Below are 17,875 nucleotides of genomic sequence, written 5' to 3' on the forward strand. Positions count from 1 at the left end.
CCTACAGATGCTGGAACTGGATGGACTATAACAATTTTTTTTAATGAAGATATAATCAACATATAACATTGTGTAAGTTTAAGGTGTATGACAGATTGATTTCATATATTTACATTGCAATACAACTGCCATTGTTAGCTAACACCTCTATTGTATCACATAATTATCCTTTCTTCTAGTGACTAGTGACAGGAACAGTTAAGATCTAGTCTCTTAGAAAGTTTAAACTTACAGTGTAAGTTTGTTGTCTATATTCCCTATACTATAGGTCTCCAGGACTTATTTGTTTACTAGTTATAAGTATATACCTTTAAACAACATCTCTCCCATTCTCCTACCTCCTAGCCTTTGGTAACTATCATTACACTCTCTGCTTTTTCGAGTTTATTTTTTTAAGATTCCATATATAAGGGATATCATACAGTATTTATCATTCACTGTCTGACTTACCTCACTTAGTATAATGTCCTCAAGGTCCATTCTTGTTTCACAAATGACAGAATTTCCCTTTTTCTCATGGCTGCAAAAACAGAATAATAGCCCTCAGATTGAGAGAAAATAATAGCAAATGAAGAAACAGACAAAGGATTAATCTCAAAAATATACAAGCAACTCTTGAAGCTCAATTCCAGAAAAATAAATGACCCAATCAAAAAATGAGCCAAAGAACTAAACAGACATTTCTCCAAAGAAGACATACAGATGGCTAACAAACACACGAAAAGATGCTCAACATCACTCATTATCAGAGAAATGCAAATCAAAACCACAATGAGGTACCATTACACACCAGTCAGGATGGCTGCTATCCAAAAGTCTACAAGCAATAAATGCTGGAGAGGGTGTGGAGAAAAGGGAACCCTCTTACACTGTTGGTGGGAATGCAAACTAGTACAGCCGCTATGGAGAACAGTGTGGAGATTTCTTAAAAAACTGGAAATAGAACTGCCATATGACCCAGCAATCCCACTTCTGGGCATACACACTGAGGAAACCAGATCTGAAAGAGACGCGTGCACCCCAATGTTCATCGCAGCACTCTTTATAATAGCCAGGACATGGAAGCAACCTAGATGCCCATCAGCAGATGAATGGATAAGGAAGCTGTGGTACATATACACCATGGAATATTACTCATCCGTTAAAAAGAATTCATTTGAATCAGTTCTAATGAGATGGATGAAACTGGAGCCCATTATACAGAGTGAAGTAAGCCAGAAAGATAAAGAACATTACAGCATATTAACACATATATATGGAATTTAGAAAGATGGTAACGACAACCCTATATGCAAAACAGAAAAAGAGACACAGAAGTACAAACAGACTTTTGAACTCTGTGGGAGAAGGTGAGGGTGGGATGTTTCAAAAGAACAGCATGTATATTATCTATGGTGAAACAGATCACCAGCCCAGGTGGGATGCATGAGACAAGTGCTCGGGCCTGGTGCACTGGGAAGACCCGGAGGAATCGGGTGGAGAGGGAGGTGGGAGGGGGGATCGGGATGGGGAATACGTGTAAATCTATGGCTGATTCATATCAATGTATGACAAAACCCACTGAAAAAATAAATAAATAAATAAAGGAAAAAAACCAGAATAATACACAAACACACAAATATCTTCTTTATCCATTCATTCGTTGATGGACACTCGTTTCTCTATCTTGGTTATTGTGAATAACGCAGCAATAAATGTGAGCGTGCAGATCTCTTTTCTATAACTTGTTATAATTTCCTTCAGATATATATCCAAAAATGGGATTTCTGGATCATACGGTAGTTCTATTTTTCATTTTTTGAAACATAACATTTTATTGAGGGTTCACGATATGTACTAAGTGCTTTACTTATAACATTTTATTCTTCACAGCAACCTGAGATTAAAAAATTCCTATGCTTATTTTACAGATGAACGTACTGAGTTATGCAACATCCACCTGGCTCCCCCACGTTTCCCATTCCCTTGCAGTTGGGTGGGACCAGAGGTGCTGGTAGACTAGAGCCCATGCATGGCTCTCCAGCTTTCCTCTCCCCTTACGTAGTGCCCAAAAGGTCAGTGTCCAGATGGGACGGTGGATTCAGCATCGGCCGGGTGCTTTGAGCAGAGTCCCTCACTTCCCCCACCAACCAACATTACATGTCAGATAAACACCAAAAATAAGAAATAAATCTTTGTCTGTTATGTTACCAAGATTTCAGTGGGTTTTTTTTTGTTTGGTTTTAATTGCAAAACAACCTGACCGCTTTCACATACACAAGAGAGTCTGAGTAACTTACCTAACAGGACACAGCTGTTACCTAACAGAGTCAGGATTCACACCCAAGTCCACTTGTGTTCTTTTTTAAAAGTTTTGGCAAAATACGCTACATAGCTTCCCAGGTGATGCTGGTGGTAAAGAACGTGCCTGCCGATGCAGGAGATGTAAGAGACCTGAGTTTTGGCATGTGGGCTCTAGAGCACAGGCTCAATAGTGTTGCATGGGCTTTGTTGCTCCGTAGCAAGTGGGATCCTCATGGATCAGGGATCAAACCCTCTGTCCCTTGCATTGGCAGGCAGATTCTTATCCACTCTACCACCAGAGAAATACAGAAGCAATTTTTGTTTTAATGTATAATTTTAAGTGGCATTAAGTACAAGTACAATATTGTGCAACCATCCCCACTTCTCATTTCCAGAACCTCCTTTATCATTCTGAAGAGAAACTCTGTACCCAATAAATAAGAATTCTCCATTCCACTCTCCTTTGGCCTCTGGTGACCATTTTCTACCTCCTGTCTCTATGAATTTTCCTTTTCTAGGTGCCTCATGTAAGTAGAATCATACAATACCTGTCCTCTGCACTCACATTTATTGCTGCATTATTCACAATAACCAAGATAGAGAAACAAGTGTCCATCAACGAATGAACGGATAAAGGAGATATATGTGTGTGTATATATATATATATTTTTTGGCCATAGGATCTTAGTTCCCTGACCAGGGATCGAACCTGGGCCCCATGCAGTGGAAGTATGGAGTCAGCCACTGGACTGCCACACAGTCCCTCTGGTATGTGTTTTTTTCATGTAGCATAATGTTTTCAAGGTTCATCCACATTGTAGCATGAATCAAAATTTCATTCCTTTTTAATGGTTGAATAACATTCCATCATTTGTATATACAACATACTGTTTATCTATTCATCTCTTGAGGGACATCTGGGTTGTTTCCACTTTTTGCCTATTATGAATCATGTGGCTGTGTTTGTTTTAGTCCCAGCTTTTATTTCTTTTGGGTATATATTTAGGAATGAAATTGCTAGGTCACATGCTGACTTTGCTTTTTGAGGAACTGACCAACTGTGTTCTTTTTTTTAAAAAAATCAGGTTCAATGAGGAATACTTCAGACAAAGTAAAATTCATTTTTTAGGTGTACAGTTCCACGAGCTTTGTCCAACACACACAGTCATGTAACTACCTCCACAATCAAGATAGAGCAACATGTTTTATCAACTCAAAAGTCCTCTTGTGCCCCTCTGCAGTCTACTCCAAACCCTTACCCCTAGACCATGGCAACTGATGGGCTATAGTTTTGAGTTTTTTGGACTGTCATACAAATGGAATCACTGGAGCCTGGCTTCTTTCAGGCAGCACAATTTGTTAAAAATTCATCCATCCATGTCAGTGTATCAAGCATTTGCTCCTTTTTATTACTGAATAGTCAGAGAAGGCAATGGCACCCGACTCCAGTACTCTTGCCTGGAAAATCCCATGGACGGAGGAGCCTGGTAGGCTGCGGTCCATGGGGTCGCTAGGAGTTGGACACGACTGAGTGACTTCACTTTCACTTGTCGCTTTCAAGCGTTGGAGAAGGAAACGGCAACCCAAGCCAATTTTCAATGGCTAATGATGTTGAACTTTTCCCCATATGCTTACTTACCATCTTTTCCTCTTATCTGGTAAAGTGTCTGTTCAAATTATTTGACCATTTTAAAAATGGGTTGTTTTCATCTTATGGAGTGTGAGAGTTCTTTATATGACCTGAATAAAATCTTTTTGTTTCTAATACAAATCTTTTATTAGATGTTTTGCAAATATTTTCTTCCAGTTCGAGTCTTGCATTTTCATTTTCCTAACAGTGACTCTTTAAGAGCCGAAGTTTTCATTTTAATGAGTATAATTTATCAATTTTTTTCTTTCATGGTTTGTCCTTTTTATCTATGAAATTTTTACCCAACTCTAAGTCACAAATGGGCTTCCCTGGTAGCTCAGCGATAAAAAATCTGTGTGCCAATGCAGGAGACAAGGGTTCCATCCCTGGTCTGAGAAGAACCCCTGGAGAAGGAAATGGCAACCTACTCCAGTATCCTTGCTTGGGAAATCCCACGGACTATAGCCCAGAGGAGCCTGGTGGGCTATAGTCCATGGGGTCACTAAGAGTAAGATGTGACTTAGCGACTGAATAATAACAACAAAGTTACAAATATTTTCTCCTCTATTTTTATTCTAGAAGGTTTATAGCTTTATATTTATGTTTGGGTCTATGATTCATTTCATTTTTGTGTGGAGCTCAAGGTACAGATCAAGGTTCTTTCTTGCATTGTTGCTGTTTAGTCGCTCAGTCTTTTTCACATACTGATGTCCAGTTTTTCCCGCACCTTTTGTTGAATGGTGGAATTTCAGCAAATTTCCACCATTTGCTGGAAATTAAGAACCACCCTGTTCTTAACTGCCATATTATATGGTATATAAGAGCTCTTTCCCTTATTTGTACCAACATCTAGCGATACTTGGGAGTTATACATGACATAGTTGCACTATTATTTTTAATAGTTTACAAAGTACTTTTGTTTATATAATCTCTTTGACTCATAGTCAACCCTGAAAAGTAGTAATAAAAATATTATTCCTATTTTACAGATAAAGAGACTCAGAGAAGTTAAACATTCAGCTAAGATGACAAAGCTTTTGATGCTATTTTCAATACATTATTGACCTTTGGTAAACACTGAGCTGCCTTTTCCAGGATCCAGGTTAGTTTCATAAATCTGCCTGGTACTCAGGAGCACAGGAAGCAGAAGTCTATACTCAATACTTCATTTTGAGCTCACTGGTCCTTGGAAAATGGAGAAACAAAGTCATTTGGTGCAGTTGAGATCCAGGAGGACTGCCATTTGGACTACCCGTGAGAAGCAGTCATGTGTCTCAACCCAGCCATGAACTGGCCATGGTCATGCAAACTTCATTGTATGAAAATGTAATTAGAGATTTTTTTTTAAAGTATATTGCTGAGCTTCAACAAGAAAAAAAAATCTGTCACTAAATAATTCAAGAGCAAAGCAATAAAGTGATCTGGCTTATGTTTTTGGTCATTTCTTCTGCCCACTAGCCACTCCTTTTCCCCTGGGAAGCACACCCACATAGCATATCATCAGAGGGGGCCCTTAGGAGCCATTCTGCTACCACCTGACTCCGCCTCCCCCGCCAGGGCTGTTTGTACCAGAGGGGGACAAGCCACCCTTGTTGATGGTGAGATTGTTTCTTTGGGGAATTGAGGACTGGACTGAAACAGATCGTCATTCTGTAGTTGGCTGGAATTTTAACGTGTGGACTGGGAGCTATACAGCAGCCTTATTAACCCACATGTTAAGTGGGTCAAAGGAGAAAGAAAAACAGACACGTAGAGAGAAAAGGAGTAAGGTCGGGGGAGGGGAGAGGTAGGCGCTCAAGACTGCTTTACTGTTCCTGGTTCCAGACCCTTCCAGTGGCCTCGCTTCCTATCTGTCTTGGTGCAGTGAAAGCACCTCTCTGTCCTTTAAAAATTGCCCTTTTACCTGAAACTAGCTCAACTGGGTTTCTGTTACTTACAACCCAAGAGTCCTAACTATTACAATGGAGGTAAATTTAGTTACCACAGAGTAGAAAGACCTGGCCTTGAACTGACTTATGGGGATTTAAAAAGAGAGCTGGGGACTTCCCTGGCAGTCCAGTGGTTAGTGAAGTGAAGTGAAGTCGCTCAGTCATGTCCGACTCTTTGCGACTCCGTAGACTATAGCCCACCAGGCTCCTCCGTCCATGGGATTCTCCAGGCAAGAATACTGGAGTAGGACTCCATAATTCCAATGCAGGGCTCTGGGTTCGATCCCTGGTCAGGAAAATAAGATCCCTACTGCTACGCAGTATGGCTGAAAAATAAAAAAAAATAAAAAGAGAGCTGACTTTTTGGGCAATGGGTGCTATAACTGGGAGACAAAAAAATCTCTCCCCTTTTGTTATTTATAAAATAAATTGCATGAAAGGATTAGGCCAGCTGAGTGAACAACAGCTTGTATAAGAAGAACAAGAGAGAGTATTACGCAGCTTAAACTAGCATTTGTTTCCAACTGGGAAGGAACAGGAAGGAGTGAAGGAAGAAACTGGAGTAGAAGGGAAGCCAGTGAAGGAAGTAAGGAAAAGTCTAAGAAGGTGTGGTGCCCAGAACATCTTTACACACTCACATTACATTTGGAAACACCTCCACCTTTGGATGAAAAATGCTGGTCCACTGCCAAGTATTATTTTGTAAATTAGATACTTTCTGTGAAATTAGTTAGCCTTTTGACACATTTCCAGCCATTTCTCTGAAGCAGCCCTTGTGAAATCTTGATTCTCTCTTTACAAACAGAGTTAAATACTGGGGCCTCGTGTTTTTTTCTTTGCCCAGAGTCTGGGTTTCTTTGCTGTGTTCCTGCTTTGGCCATTAGCTGTGATGAACAGAATGAATGATGCACAGAGGCGGGTGGGGACAATGGGGCTGATTCATGGTTTGGGAAAACAGGGAATTGTCACAGAGCAAACACTGGCCCTCCTTTTTACTGAGGACGTTGCAATGTGGAGCTGAAAGCATCTTGTTTGGATTCTTCCAACCAGTGGATAAGCTTCTAAATGACAGGTGCAGTGTAGGGTCCCCAGGGTCCCCAGGGGCGCTTATAACAATCCTGAGATATGCTGGCAGAGTTTGTGTTCTTTGTAAACAGAGAGAGGTTATTCAAACAGCTGTTAATTTCATTAAAAAACCTCATTTTCAGGTCCCAGAACAGGCATTTCTTTTGATGTCCAGATTATCTCTGAGTTTTATATTTGCATCCATTCTTGTTAACTTAGCTAGGATGTCAGGTGCTCAGCTTACATTTGGGTTGGTGTTTTGGCTTGAGCTTCAAAATGAATTTACCTTTAGAGCACACTGAATTTGATCAAAATTAATCTGATTGATAATACAGCACTATATATATGTTTATTAACATCAGATTGTACGTGTTGTTTGGTGGTCTTTTTCATTGAGCACTATAACATGAAAATATTAATTTATCAACTTATTTTAATCTACAATATCACTTCTCACGGGTGTGTTGTGTGTGACTATATCAATGAACCATCATTTCTTTAACTTGTCCTTTGTTATTGGACATTCAGGTTGTTTTCAACTTTTAATAGCTATAAACATGCATCAGTAAAAATTATTGCAGCTAAATCTTTATACGTTTCCTTATTTCCCAAGGGGAAAAATCCTGGATTTTGATTACTGGGTGAGAAGAGATGCATATATTTAATATTTTTCACTCATGCAGAGAAATTGCCCTCCAGAGTGCAATTCATACTTCCTCCAGGTATGAAGTACTTTCCTCCACAAACAGGCCCTCTAGTCTAAACTTTATCTAGCTTATCTTCTTGCTTTTTTCTAGGAAAATGATCATATAATATACACATAATGACTTTAGGCGGGATTTAATTTACCAGGTGGGCAAAAGTGCCAAGAATTATAATATGTCATTGTTGGTGAAAATATGGATAAGTGGGTGTGCTCAAACCCTCTGACTGTAAGTATTTTTGAAGGATAATTTGAGAGTATCTGTAAAAATTTTCAAATTGCATATCCTTTGGCTTAGCAAATTCAATTCTAAAAGACTATCCTTCATAAGTGAATAAAGATAGGTGCATAAAGTTATTTACTGAAGCATTTTTAATAGCAAAAAATTTAAACAACTTAAAATTTATCACTAAGGTATGATTAAATTATGTACATTTATGCTATGAAATACTGTGAAGCCATTAAAGAGCAGAAGATAAATGGCTAGTACCAACCTGGAAGTCTATGCGCTTAGTCCCTCAGTCATGTCTGACTCTGCAACCCCATGGACTGGGGGCCCACCAGGCTCCTCTGTCCATGGGGATTCTCTAGGCAAGAATACTGGAGTGGGTTGTGATGCTCTTCTCCAGGGGATCTTCCTGATAAGGAAGATCTTCCCGTCCACACTATTTTGCTAACTGTAAAAAAAATATTTTGCAAGACAATAATATATTACCCCAATTTTATTTTTCAAAATCCAAGTATAAATCTCAGAAATATACAGATAAAAAAGTTTATTGAAGATGATTACCTCTGAGATATAGAATTGACAGAATAATGAGAAACGTTTACTTTTAATCTTATATGTTGTTTAAATATTTTAATGAGCATTTATTCTTCTATAAAGGGTGAAAATTAATTTGTCTCCTCTTTCTTGATTTTTATACATTTTTCTTTTTATATCTTGTTGAATTAGCTCAGAATTTTAAGAATAAGAATAGTAACAAATGACATCCTAGTCTTGTTCTTGGTTTTAATAGTAATATCAAATACTTTTCAATTAATATCGATTGTTGTTTTCTGGACATTCTTTATGATGTCAAGGAAATACCCTATGATTCTTATTCAGTTGGAGATTTTTACTGTGCTTGTTGAATTTTATTAAAAGCTTTTTTGTCACCCATCAAGATGACCATATAGTTTTTATTTTTGGTTCAATTAATGTGATTAATTGTTTTAATACATTTTCAAATGTCAAACAATTCTAACATCCCTAGAATAAATCATTCTTGGTCATAGTGTTATTATTTTAATGTGCTTTCTAGATTTGATATGCTAATGTTTTTATTATGGTAAAAACCACAAGGGGCTTCCCAGATGGCTCAGTGATAAAGAATCCAGCTGTCAACACATGAGATTCAGGAGACATGGGTTCAATCCCTGGGTCAGGAAGATCCCCTGGACGAGGAAATGGCAACCCACTTCAGTATTCTAGCCTGGAAAATCCTATGGACAGAGAAGGCTGGTGGTCTACAATCCATGGGGTCGCAAAGAGTCGGACAGGACTAAGTGACTGAGCATCCACACATGGAAGTTTTATTTTTAATTTTTTGAGGAATCACTGCAGCATTTTCTATAGTGGCTGCATCATACAATCCCACCAACAGGCACAGTTTTCAAGTTCCAATTTCTCCACAGCCTTGCCAACACTTACTATTTGTTTCTTTCTTTTTTTTTTTTTTTTTGATAGTAGCCTTATGGCAGAAAGTAAAGAAGAACTAAAGAGCCTCTTGATGAAAGTGAAAGAGGAGAGTGAAAAAGTTGGCTTAAAGCTCAACATTCAGAAAACTAAGATAATGGCATCCGGTCCCATCACTTCATGGCAAATAGATGGGGAAACAGTGGCTGACTTTATTTTTCTGGGCTCCAAAATCACTGCAGATGGTGACTGCAGCCATGAAATTAAAAGACGCTTACTCCTTGGAAGGAAAGTTATGACCAACCTAGACAGCATATCAAAAAGCAGAGACATTACTTGGCCAACAAAGGTCTGTCTAGTCAAGGCTATGGTTTTTCCAGTGGTCGTGTATGGATGTGAGAGTTGGACTATAAACAAGGCTGAGCGCCGAAGAATTGATGCTTTTGAACTGTGGTGTTGGAGAAGACTCTTGAGAGTCCCTTGGACTGCAAGGAGATCCAACCAGTCCATCCTAAAGGAGATCAGTCCTGGATGTTCATTGGAAGGACTGATGTTGAAGCTGAAACTCCAATGTTTTGGCCACCTGATGCGAAGAGCAGACTCATTTGAAAAGACCCTGATGCTGGGAAGGATTGAGGGCAGGAGGAGAAGGGGACAACAAAGGATGAGATGGTTGGATGGCATCACCGACTCGATGGACATGGGTTTGGGTGAACTCTGGGAGTTGGTGATGGACCGGGAGGCCTGGAGTGCTGCAGTTCATGGGGTCACAAAGAGTCGGACATGACTGAGCGACTGAACTGAGCTGAACTGATCCAAGTAGGTGTGAGATGATATCTCACTGTTGCTTTGATTTGCATTTCTCTGATGGTTAGTGATGCTGCTTTTTGGCCATTTACATATAACCTTTGAAGAATGTCTATGCAAGTCCTTCGTCCATTATTTTTAAAAGAATTTTTGATATGGACCATCTTCTTAAAGTCTTTTATTGAATTTATAGCATTGCTTCTGTTTTATGCTTTGTTTTTTTGGCCATAAGGCACATGGGATCTTAGCTCCCTACCCAGGGATCAAACCCACACCCCCTGCAATGGAAGGTAAAGTGTTAACCACTGGACAGCCTGGGGAGTCCTCCTTTGTTCATTTTTAACTCAAGTAATTTGATTTTGCACTGCTGAGTTGTAGGAGTTCTTTATATATTTTAGATATTAATCCCTTTATCAAATATATGATTTGTAAATATTTCCTCCCATTTCACAGGTTAACTTTTCACTATATAATTACTATTCACTATATACATAACTATATCTCTATATAATATTGGCCTATATTTTGTCAATGTTATTTTTGACCAACTTATTTACTACTGTGATTATACTAACATCATTGATATCTTTCCTTATTCCCACTTGCAGTTCTTTTAATTGTAAGTCAAATTCAAACTAATTTAAGAGGAAAAATTATGGGAGGGGGCAGTGATTTACTGGCTCACACTTCTAAATCTTAAAAAGGGAAGCGATGGATGTGACCTCAGTCATGACTGGACCCAGAATGTAGAGTCCATCAGGTTCTTTCTTCTCTTTATTTCTTGTCTATGTCAGTTTTCCTGTGTGGGACTCGTTTTCTCCTATTGGCATTTGTCATAGACAGGAGCCACAGGCAGCTCTGGCCCCAATCAGCAGAGAGAACACAAAGACACATTCTCCTTGTAATAAAATTCAGATAACATAGAAGCTCAAAAGTAATCAGTGTAAATTTCCTTTCCATACCAGCTGAACTACACATTCAGGGAGTGCCATGTCTTCATAGTTTATGTGAAAGGCTGTGCACTCCCCAGAGAAAAGTGTGTATTTGTATTCCAAAGGGATCATCCCGTTTTTTGCCTGCTCAAAGAGCCATCCATAATGGATATAGTCTCTTGGGTTGTCAGCCAAAGGATGGGCATGTTCACAAACCCAAGCTCAGCCAATCCAAAATCTCTTTCTCTATAATTCGAACATTGATTTGGAAAATGAAAACACCTATTGGATTGTGTTCATTCCAAAAGCGGTAACATGAGGAACCTACCCCATTGGTCATTTCTCAGCAGTTCCCTTGGGCAGCGTGATTTCTGCTTTACCGAGACCCAATTCTTAACATTTTCTTTAAGTCTCTGGGGGAACCCTGATTACTCAATAAACTCTTTCTATTGTTGTTTTCTTAAATTAGCCAATCTGTTTGTGTTGTTAACCAGCTAAGAAGCCTGACACATAAAACTGTATATTTATATACAATGTTTTTGTTTTGCCATAAATGGGATTATACTACATAGATTGTTCTGCAGTTTGATTTTTTTCACTTACTTGTATGTCTTGCAGATTTCTCAATGTCAATATTTCTATTGGCCTATCTCATTCCTCTAGATCTCTTTCTTGGGGTATGTGTCTGTGTGTCTGTGTATGTATTTAAAAACCGGGATTACTCTACACATATGGTTTGTTATCTGCTTTTTAAATTTAAAAAACTATCCTAATCATATTTCTATGCTCATGTATGGATGTAAGTTATGAGTTTCAATGGATGACTACTATGTCATTGCCTGGATATAAATTAATCTATTTGCCACTTCCTTATTGGTGAATGGGTTGTTTATACTTTTTTTGATATTATTAAAAAAGCAACAATGAATATCCTGGAATAGACACATAGTTGTGCATTTATCCTATTTTCCCTTTAAGATAGATGCCCAGAATTAACCCTGCTCATTTACAGTTGCATACATTAAATTTTTTTTAATGATTAATTTTTAATATGTATATATGCCCATGGTAAAAAGTTCAAACAAAACAAACTATTTAGAGTGTCAAGGGAGTTAATACTAGGAATGCAACATTGGTTTAACATTTAAAAAAATATAATTCATCCTATTAGCAAAATAAAGGAGAAAATGATATGATTATCTCAATAGATGCCCCCAAAAAAGCATTAACAAAATTCAAAACCATACATTAATGATTTTGAAAAACCAGCAAATTAGAAATGGAAGGGAGTTTTTTAATCTGATACAGAGCATCTGAACCAAACTTCAGCTGACATGGTACTTAATAGTGGACCATTTTCCCCTAATAGTGGAAACAAGGCATAATGATTAGACAGAAGTAAAACTGTTATTATTTGCAGATGACATGATTGTGCATGTTGAAAACACTATGGAATCTACCCAAAAAAGCCCTACTAGAACTAATAAATGAATTAGCAAGATTACTAAACACAAGATCAATATATACAAATCAATTGCTTTTCTGTATACTTACAGAGGAACTGTTTTACAATTAAGCAATTGTAAAACAAAACAATATCTACAATAGCATTAAAAAACATCATATGGGGACTTCTCTGGTGGTCTAGTGGTTAAGACTCTGTGCTCTCAATGCAGGGGGTGTAGGTTTGATTCCTGGTCAGGGAACTAGGATCCTGCATGCAGCCTCCCAAAACAAAATTTAAAAAAAAAACCATGATATGGAGAAATAAATCTAATGAATCTGATGAAAGACATGTAATTTCCTCTAACTGAAAACTACTGAGAGAAGTGGAAGAAGATACAAATAAATAGAGATATACACCATTTTTTATAGGTTGGAAGACTAATATTAAGATATCAATTCTTCCAAATTTTGTATATATATTTGATGCAATTTCAACCAAAATCTCATCTAAGATTTAGTTAGTTTTTAAAATATTTATTTATTTATTTACTTATTTATTTGACTGCTCTAGGTGTTAGTTGAGCCATGTAGAATCTTTAGTTGTAGCATGGAGGACCTTTTTAGTTGTAGCATGTGGGACTGAATCTAGCACAGGACCACCAGGAAAGTCCCCAATTATATAACATTCTTAAACTGACAATTAAGGGAAGTAGCTGTGACTATAAAAGAGCAACATGGAGGATCCTCTTATTGATGGAAATGTATCAATGCCAATATCCTAGTTGTGATATTATACTATAGTTTTGCAAGATGTTACCATTGGAGTAAGGGGTAATGGTGTAAGGGATCTCTCTATTATTTCTTATAACTACGTGTCAATCCACAATCATCTCAAAATAAAAAGTTTAATAAAATATTTAAAAATAATGAAGGATTGTTCTATCCAAAATGCCAAGAGTGAGAAACACTAAGTGACCGGCAATTTAGCAACCACTGAAAGATGGTGCTTTTGTAGCACTGGGAGCTCTACTCAATACACTGTAATGACCTATATGGGAAAAGAATCTAAGAAAGAGTGGCTATATATATATATGTATAACAGTCACTTTGCTGTATAGCAGAATCTGACACAACATTGTAAATCAACTATGTGTATGTGCTCAGTTGCTTGGTTGTGTCCCCCTCTTTATGACACTTGGGACTGTAGCCCACCAGGCTGCTCTGTCCGTGGGATTTTTTGGGCAAAAAAACTGGAGTGGGTTGCTAATTCCTCTTCCAGGGGATCTTCCCTACCCAGGGATCGAACCTACATCTCTTATGTTTCCTGCACTGCAGGCAGATTCTTTACTGGCTGAGTCGTCAGGGAAATCAACCATGCTCCAATAAAAATTAATTTTGAAAAGATTGTGTTTTATTTATTTATTTTTTCAGCTAGTGATGTGATTTATTTATTTATTTATTTTCTTTTTTTTCTTTATTAGTTGGAGGCTAATTCCTTCACAACATTTCAGTGGGTTTTGTCATACATTGACATGAATCAGCCATGGAGCTACATGTATTCCCCATCCCGATCCCAAAGATTGTGTTTTAAAGACTGCTTAATGACATGGGAAAATGTTGATTTTTTAGCCTTCAATTAAAAATGATTAAGATTCAAAACTTCACTTAAACCAATTTTGTAAAAATGACTTAAATATCTGCAAAAAAAATGGAAAGGTGCCTATGATTTTTTCACTGTGGTTATATGTGAATTGTGGGATTACTTGTGACTTTCTCTTTTCATGCTTTCTGAACTTTCCATTTTCTTTTTGCTATGGGATAAGTCATAAAGAAATGAAATAAGGAAATAAACTTATATCTAGTGACACAGAAAAACGTAGACTCACAAATAAACATGTGGAGGTTTGTGGGACAAATGGGGCTTCTGTTCTCTATGAATTACCGTCTCACCTGTGAGAGTGCTCCCATTAATCTGTCTGCAGCCCTAGAAGATGCACAGGTGTTTAAAACAGTCTCCAATTCATAAGGAATAAGTTTGGAACAAAATTTTGCATACTTTTAAATATACATGTGTCAAAAGTGATTATAGAGAAAAGAATATTATCTTTATCTAAGGACTGTGCACTGTGGTCCAGGAAAAAAATAGAAAGTTCTGGATATGTAGCTACAATCTGTTCACTTTAAAGAAAGATGGAGTTAACGTGCTAAATTTTTTTTAAGTGAAGAAATACATAATTCCCTGGCAGTCCAGTGGTTAAGACTCATTGCTTTCCCTGCCATGGGCTGGGGGTCAGGGGTTAAGTTTCCTGGTCAGGGAACTAAGATCCCACAAGCCGTTCAGCACGGCCAAAAAATAAATAAATAAAATGAAGAATCTCGTGTGAGTTCTGAATGCTGTCACAGATGCACAGTGAGATGACTGACATTTCGTCCTGTTGGTGTGGTATGTCAGAGAGGGTGTCAGTTTGTGCCCCCAAACTCCTACAAACAGGGAAATTCTGTTTTAGTTTACATGTATATGTGCATTCTGTACCATATTTTGTTTGAGAAAAAAAAGCTTTGGAAAAAAAGAAAGCATAAAAACCATGATGTAGGGTCTGTCTTGATGTAACTTAGCATTAGTGGTTTTTCCTGGACCATCATTTAGAGACCTGGAACTCAGTTCTGCCTTTCTCTGCCCTGTCAATAGGGGAAGAAGGGACAGTAGGAAGAACAACTCGGAGGAGGAAAGAGGACACCATTGAAGAGAGAAAGTTCTCTGTGGAAGATGAAGGTTATTGGTTCATGGTCTGTGTGTGCTTGTTCACTCAGTAGTGTCAGACTCTTTGCGACCCCATAGACTGTAGCCCGCCAGGCTCCTCTGTCCATGGAAGTCTCCACTCCCATGGGAGTGGAGTGGGGTGGGTAGCTCACCCCAATACTGGGGTGGGTAGCCAATACCTTCTCCAGGATATCTTCCCTACCCAGGAACTGAACCCAGATCTACACTGCAGGAGGATTCTTCACCATCTGAGCCACCTGGGAAGGCACTTATGGACTTCACAAAGATGACTATAAGCATCCCATTAGCAAACAGGACAGACTAGTGATCAACATACTTGAAATCTTCCAGTCCAGTCCTTCCAGTCCATACATTTCTACCCTCTTCCCTTTCCACCCCTTCACCCTCCTCCTATCCGCCTCTCACATGCCAATACACTCCTTTTCATCTACTCTGGAATCACTTGTTTCCAGAACTTGCTTGCCTACCATACTTATAACTCCACGCCTTTGCTTAAACCACTTTTTCCACTAGAATCGTCTTTCCTTCAGACCTGTACTGTCCAGTATGATAGCCACTGGCCACATGGACTACTAGGCACTTGAAATGTGGTTAGTGTGGATTGAGATATGTCGTAAGCATTAAATACACACTGGAGAGACTTCCCTGGTGGTCCAGTGGTTAAGACTCCGTCTTCCAATGCAGGGGGTGTGGATTTGATCCCTGGTTGGGGAACTATGATCCCACATGTTTCATGGGCCAAAAAACCAAAACATAAAACAGAAGCAATACTGTAATAAATTCAGTAATGACTTTAAAAATGGTCCACATAAAAAAAAAAACTTTTAAAAAATATACGCTGGATATCAAAGAGTACAAAGAAAAGATAGAAATTAATTTTACCTCTTTAAACTTTTTAAAATGTGGCCACCACAAAATTAAAAAAAAAATATATATATATATATATATGGACATGTTACCTCAGTGTTTGTGAGCCCTAGTATTTAATCAGAATTATACCAACTTCAGTGAATTTTTAGGGCAAATGTGTTTATTAGAACAGACTATTTAGTCAAATTAATTATCTGATCTATTCTCTACTTTGCAGAGTTAAACCAGTTCCAATTTTACTATTTTCACTTTTATTTTAATAAAGTTATTTCCACTGGGGAAACATTCTAGTAATTTTACAAAGGAAATTTGATTTACTTATCAGGGTTTTTCTTTCAGTCTCTTGTTTATCTTTTCCTATTACTATCCTTTTGTGGCCATGATTTTCACCACATGCAATTCTTGGGTTAAATTTCACTGTGTGCAATTGTAGCCATCCTGGGTATCTGCTATACTGTGCTTAGTTGCTCAGTTGTGTCTGACTCTTTGCGACCCCATGGACTGGGACCCGCCAGGCTCCTCTGTCCATGGGGATGCTTCAGGCAAGAATACTGGAGTGGGTTGCCATGCCCTCCTCCAGGGAATCTCCCCAACCTAGGGATGGAACCCAGGTCTCCCGCATTGCAGGTGGATTCTTTGCCGTCCGAGCTACCAGGGTTGCCCATTCTGTGTATATGTCATGCAAATTATTTCTACTAGTGATATTCATTTTAATTGGATCAAGGACCATTCATGAGAAAATAGTGGGAGATCTCAAATAATCCAGGATAGTTCTACTGTCAAAGATTGCTTGACTGCATTGCTTGTCCAATTTCTCCAAAACTTTTAATTACTCCATGCAAAAATCATATGGCAGGGGAACTTCACTGGTGGTCCAGTGGCTAAGACTCCAGGCTCCTAATTCACAGAGTCTGGGTTTGATACCTGGTCAGGGAACTAGATCCCAAATGCCACAACTAAGAGATCCCACATGCTGGATCGAAGATCCCATACAGCCAAATAAATAAAATAAATATTGAAAGGGAAATAAATATTTAAAAAACCACAAAGGGCAGCGTCAAAATATCCTAAGAAGTCTTTTTTCTCTTAGAGATACATACGAAACTGTCAATTAGTAAAATAATGTGATAAATGAGTAAAATAATGTGGTATTTAGAATGTGCTTCAAAATATGAAGGGGAAATGAGTGAGTGTATAAATGAAATAAGAACAAGATTAGCCATAGTTTATAATTGTAGAGCCTGGTGACAAGTATATGAGGGTTAACATACCACTATGTCTTATATATTTGAAAATTTACTTATTAAAAAGGTAAGATAAAAAAAAAAGGTAAGATAATATGTAAAAAGGTAAGGATTTTTTTAAGTCTTTAAGGTCAAAAGACATAATCAAAATGTGTTCTTTTTTTGGGTCCTTACCTTTATCAATAGCTTCTAAAATGAAATCCAAGCTCCTTACTATGTTCTCAAGGCCCTGAACTATCTAATTCCTACCTGTCTCTGTGATCTTCTCTCCTGTTATTTTCTTCTCTGGGCTCTTCAGGGAATAAAACATGAAAAGTGTCAACCTAAAAAGAAACACAATGTGAGAGTTGAGTTTTATTTGGGCCAAATGAGGACTGCAGCCTGGGAGACAGCACCTCAGATGGTTCTTAGGAACTGCTCCAAAGAGGTAGTGGGGGAAGATCAACATAAAATTTTGGCAAAGGGGGAGATCAATTCAATCAAGTGCCTACTTTACAAGAGGTTTCT

This window comes from Cervus elaphus, chromosome 5 (assembly GCF_910594005.1).
Source record: "Cervus elaphus chromosome 5, mCerEla1.1, whole genome shotgun sequence".
In the NCBI taxonomy this organism is placed as follows: Eukaryota; Metazoa; Chordata; class Mammalia; order Artiodactyla; family Cervidae; genus Cervus; species Cervus elaphus.